We start from the raw sequence: 5,762 nt of genomic DNA, 5'->3' as shown, positions 1-5,762 counted from the left end.
GTAGAGACAGTTATAAACACATAAGACAAGCAACTCTCCAGTTTACGCGAGCATACAGATGCGTATGTACGGCTTAAAAGGCTAAATGAAATTCATTCAGGAAAAATTTCACTGAAAGAAAAATAAGTTTTCTCAATAAAAAGTTATAATAAACAAGGCTGTATAATATATATAGCACAGTCATAATTATAATTATGTCTTCGACAATTGAAGCAATGAATCTTAAGCGTTTGAATCGAGTACAAGTAAGCCCACTTAAAAAAAACGTAAAATGAACTTAATTTCATCAATAATTTTTTTTCAAATATTCTTAATATTTTCAGTGGTGACATGAAAGGCTTGTTCTTTGCAGATTTTGAACATTTTCGGTAACGAATTCCTTGAATGACAGCTTTTTTTTCTTAACTTTAATATCGGAATATTTAGACTTGATCACATCAAAATGTTACATTTTACTTGACATTTTGATTTAAAACGTTAACTTGTAAACTTAAAATTTTTTAAACTTTTGACAAATACTCCAGATGAAGATTTTGATCCGTCCGTATAAATTGGGTAATGTGGACCATTGCGTCTTGTCTGTTGCTTGTGAAGGTAAAGAGTTTATAATGGTTTAAATTCGAGACCCGTAAATGTTCTAGATCGTTAGCAACTATTCAACGAATACTGCATTTTATAGTGATAGTCGATAAATTCCGCACTAAAAAATTACAAAGTTGTTCGTGAATTTTTACTCTGACGCCAGCATAATTAACTAACCAGCCTGCCGGTCAAGCAGTCAGTCAGTTTAAGTTGGTCCATCACACCAGCAAAAATGCTTAAAGCGAAGACAGTGGTGTCTACCCTCGGTGCTCAAGAGTCCTTGATTTTCAACGGACAGGAGTACACAAGAGGGGTAAGCGCCTACACGTTCCATTTAGCGCTTACGGTCGGGAGTTTGAACATCGTTGCTATTCGGAGGCTGTTTCAGTGTACTGGTCTAGTGTTTCTTTCTTTCACGGTTTTGATTTGGTTAAAACAAAATTAGTGTTTTGTCGAGTTTTGTAGACCAAGTTGTATTTATGTAATGTTGTGCAAGATTTTATATTTTAATATAGATAATTTCGTATTAAGTGGTTTGTATTGGCACAGAAATTTTGCATTTGTTTTTTTTCAAATGGTGTGGTATTTTCCTTTCCGTATGTAATGTAGTTTGAGGTTTGTGTAACCCCTTTTATTATACATTGCTTCCAACCCATAACTTTTTTTTTTCTTGCAGGTTCAAGTCCCGGTCATCATACGGGTAAATGGAATAAAAATGGTGTTTTGAAGCATTTTCGTGCAATAAGGTTCGCAGCCAAGGATATTTGAGGTGAGTGACAAAGTTTTGATAAATTTACGTAATTATGGCAAGGTGGTGTTTACTTTAACTTTCGATTTTTGCCGAGGTTTTAAGCATATGAACTTTAAAATTTTGAATTTTGATCCTAACTTTATACCGGTTAGTTAACCTATTAGGATGAACGTCCGTTTGTTTTAGCCTTGGATAAAAACGCCAAAGCTCGAATCTTTCAAGAATATTTAGATCGGATTACTTTTGATAGTGAAGCGAAGGCTTAGAATTAACGCGGTTGCTTTACCGAGCTTACCAGGTTCCTTGAAATTAGTATTAAGTCTTGAACTTGCTTTTATTAATATTTGGAGGAAACAAAAAAATTCAGTGATAGTGTTCTTTGTCTACTTTAGTTACGTGATTGTGCGAGAACAGTTGTTAGGGATAACTAGTTAACGGTATGGTGAAGTTTTCAAGTAAATTGAACATTGGAGAAAAAAAAAATACAACGAACTGTAACTTAATTTGCCTTAACTTATTAAATATGCTATCGGGTTAAAATGTTTTTTACAAAGCATAGGAAATTTAATGGGATATCTTTCAGAATAAAGTAAGTATTACACTCAATGACAGCTTCAGTATTGTATACGAAAAATTGTTAGTGTAACAGTAGCTCAAATGAGAGGACTAGACTGTTTGAATGCAGTGATTTAAATGTGAAAATGAGTTTGAAGGTTGCAGTTCATTAGTGTATTGGGTGTTTAATTTTCCTTACGGGAAAGGTTTTCAATGTCTTGCTGAGTGAATTGAAAGATTGTGCCGTTTTTCAAGTGTGAAAACAGTCTGAATGTTTCTACACAGTGAATGATGAATGTTCGTAGATTTTTATTTTCAAAGTTTTCTATAATTTCTTCAACCTTCCTTTTGAAAGTCCACCTTTGCCGGGGTGGCTGCTGCCACCTGCTGGCAAAGGTGGATTTACAGTTGTACATGGCGGTATCCGCCATGTACAATTGGAAATCTGACTTTAGGGATTTCACTATGGGCTTTTCCTCAACACCTAGGGTAGTGGTTTTTCTCAACCATAGGCTTAGTTTTTTCACCAGTCTTTGGGGGTTTTCTACCATGGGCGTGAATTTTTCTACCTTTTTTCCAGCAATGGGATTTTTCCACAATAGGATTCCACCATGGGCATGGCGTTGTCCTCCACTGGTTTTTTTCCACCATGGGCATAATTTTTCCACCAGTGGTTGGTTATTGTTTGCCATCTGATCTGGCATGGTTTATTCCAACCTTCGGTTTTTTTCCGACCATTGTCATATTTTATTGAAGGTTTTTTCGCATCTGCATGACTTTACACCGGCATTAGTTTTTTCACTCCTGGGATTTTTTCCAACCACGGAGCATTTTTTTCAAACTGGCATTGCTTTTTTTCATTGACTGAAAAGATTTTTCCCCAACCATGGGGTATGGTGTTTTCGTGCTTCCTTGCCATGGTTTTCAGTTAAGAGCTATTTAAGTTTTCTCCCACACATATCGGCCTTTTCCAGTTTTTTTCTACCATATGTTTGGTGGTTTTCCAACTTTTTTTTTTTCTAGCAAACGTGTCTTTTCTCTTCACCATCGGCTTGGTAAAGGGGTAGTTTTCTCTACCAGCGGCATTAAGCTATGTGCTACAGTGGTTTAAATATTGCGCAATATTGGGTGTCAAATGATTTCTTGGGTTCAGGTAAAGATAAAGATTTGTGCACTTTCGACTTGAAAATTATTTTCAACTTAGTTTTTTTTCGGCTGGTATTTCTCGGCTGGTATTTCTGGTGAAGTCCAGTTTTTAATTTTTTTCGTTAGGTTTTTATATAGCAAGTTATAAAACTTAAATTTAGTTTTAGGTGGGGTTATTAAAGTCTAGGGATTTAACATTTTCTTAAGTCTTAAGCTCGTACATATTCTCTTATAATTTTATTCAACCAGTGTTCAACCAGTGTATTTCCCTCTTATTCTAATAATCGGATGTAGGCTACAATTTGGTTTAGAGCGATTTCGAAGTTTTGCACCTACAATCCAATTTTAGCTTGAAGCAGTTTAAATTGCTACCAAAAGCTGCACCCAGCAAATCATTAACTTTGTATTTGTCACTAGAACGATCGACGAAACTTTAAAATTTCCACTGTTTCTGATAACTTCATCTTAATCAGGTGTGCCGGTGCTGACCAGCGGACGTGAATGGGAAGTTTAAAGACCGTGCTAGGGAAGTAAGATTGGAGAGTGGACTCTTCTGGTGAGCAAGCTAAAGCTGTAAAACGATTGGTTGGCTGTGACACCGTAACAGTTGACTAGAAAGGGTATAACTATACCTTAAATGGTTCAAGCTTCAGTATCTTTGCGTAAATTCATTCCAGAATTATGTATGTAGAATTGGATGCAGAGCTGGAGAATAGATTTTCAATTAAATGCTGTTGAGTCTGGCTACTAGTATTTTTTCCTGATTGTGGTCATAAAAGATGTTCTTTCATAAGACATCTGTTCAAATAGACTGATGGAAAATTAAACTAAAGCTAAGATTTTGTACAAAAATTTGTAGCTTGAAATATTTGCAGGTGGTGCATTTTGGCTTCTATCCAATGGCGGCAAAGGCTATGCTTCTGATGCAAATGCACATGCAAAACGTAAAGGTTAAGGAACAAATTAAGGTCATCTGAAAGTTGCAATAACGAAAATAGTATTGTCGCATGCAGCTCAAAGGGGAAAAGGTAGATTAGTCTACTACTGTCAGTGACTGGCACCTTAGTGACTATACGTGAGAAATTTGATTTTTTGTAGTCCTTGGCTGAGTCACAATACCCCACAAAATCCGGCTAAAGTCAAGCTTACAATGAAGTGTGAAAATCTGGCAAGAGAAGTGTAGCATTTAGTTGAAAACTGAATTTTGATAAGATGGCTAGTATCCGGTTTTGTGAACATCCACGGCGCTGCCAGGAAGATTACCAATAGATAGTAGTAAGATAATACAGCCACTGGGACTGAATGGTTACTCAGCAGGAAAAAGGAAACTTCCCAACAGCAGCTGGCCTCAAAGCTCTAGTTCAAATCTGAAAGCCTGTGGTCTGAAATCTGGGTTCTTATGAAATATGAAATCTGAATTCTTACAAAGTACTGCTACGTACCCCTCCAAGCCGAAGAGAATATTCCAGCAATAGTAAAACAAAATGGTATAATAGATACATTTGAGTGCTACAAGCAGTAAGAGTTAGGAATCATAGTGGTGGGTGACGCCAAATGCGGAATCACTAAATATTGTTAGCCTCTGCACATTGAGTTCAGAAGGGGGAACTCAAGATATGGGGTTACTCAATTTGGCTGTAGTTCAGCCTTAATTCTCCAGTCTTAAACCCACTCCAAATCTTTGAGGCTAAAAACTGAGTGAATTCAAGGATAATAGTAACAGCTTGATGCTAGTGTTTATATAAAAACTGGAAGCTACACAAATACCAGAATACTCAAGCTGTGGAGCACCGTATAAAGCTTAAAAAATAAAGCACCAGCAATCATGACTAAGAGTTAGCAGTGGATTTGGATACGGAAGTTAAGCTAGAAATCATGACTTTGAAGCTAGTTGACACATCGCAAGTCCGAGTTATGATCCATGTGCTGACAAGATTCTTTAACGAAACTAAAGGTATTCTGCCTGTTAAGTCTTAAGGTAGATTTAGAGGTATTTTTTAGATCCATATTAGGAAACAGATTTTGTAGACTTAAAAGATGTTTGTTGCAGTCAGCTGAGATCATGTAGTCCTCTGGAACGGTTTTACTTAATACTGACCTGGTCAAATATTTGAAGTTCTAAACAGCTGAGAGATTACAGGATTACAGGAAACAAAAATGGGACTAATTTTATTTCCCTCTTAACCAAAAGCAAATCTAGTAATACGGAGGTATTACTATTAGGCTATAAAGCCCTTTAATTCAGTTATGCGCTGTACACGTGCTTAGCTGAAAAACTTCATGGGACTAATTAATGTACTAGTAAATGAGTTAAGGATTTTAACCAGGTCTAGGAAAGGTGGGTTATTCCTTAATTTCTTTGCTGCATAGTGACGAAAGTTACATACTGAAATAGTATTATCATTGCATTGCCCAATGCATAATTCTTCGAACCATTGTTGATCATGGGTGAGTTTTTTTTCTGGGGACGGAAGTACATACTGCGATTATTCCTTATGGCACAAGGTTCACAGGTGTTGTCAAATTCGAACATTGCCCTTGATTACAGCAGAAAACCTGTTTGCATTATATTCAGTACCTCAGGAAATGTGCAGGTTCATTTATCAGCTGAACAGTCATTAGACTGACAGAACTATCCACCTGCCTTGCCTGATCAGTAGCATAAGTCGACCTAGCCTCATTATTGAGAACAGATGTCAACAGACAAGAAAAATGTTTTGGGACCAGG

General features: G+C 36.5%; 1 long non-coding RNA gene across 2 annotated transcripts; it reads left to right on the top strand.

Annotated features, from left to right (window-relative positions):
- Positions 1 to 835: 835 nt before the first annotated feature.
- On the top strand, positions 836 to 5,192 carry LOC136842748 (uncharacterized). Of its 2 annotated transcripts, XR_010854345.1 has the most exons (4): positions 836 to 971; positions 1,259 to 1,351; positions 3,508 to 3,654; positions 3,910 to 5,192. It is a non-coding gene; the product is annotated as an uncharacterized lncRNA (long non-coding RNA). The 2 variants fall into 2 exon arrangements; XR_010854344.1 differs by lacking the exon at positions 3,910 to 5,192 and having other exon boundaries at positions 3,508 to 3,777.
- The last annotated feature ends 570 nt before the right edge of the window (positions 5,193 to 5,762 follow it).

Source organism: Macrobrachium rosenbergii, chromosome 10 (assembly GCF_040412425.1).
Source record: "Macrobrachium rosenbergii isolate ZJJX-2024 chromosome 10, ASM4041242v1, whole genome shotgun sequence".
NCBI classification, from domain to species: domain Eukaryota; kingdom Metazoa; phylum Arthropoda; class Malacostraca; order Decapoda; family Palaemonidae; genus Macrobrachium; species Macrobrachium rosenbergii.
The sequence above is the reverse complement of the archived record's forward strand: the minus strand, read 5'-3'. Positions and strand labels throughout refer to the sequence as shown.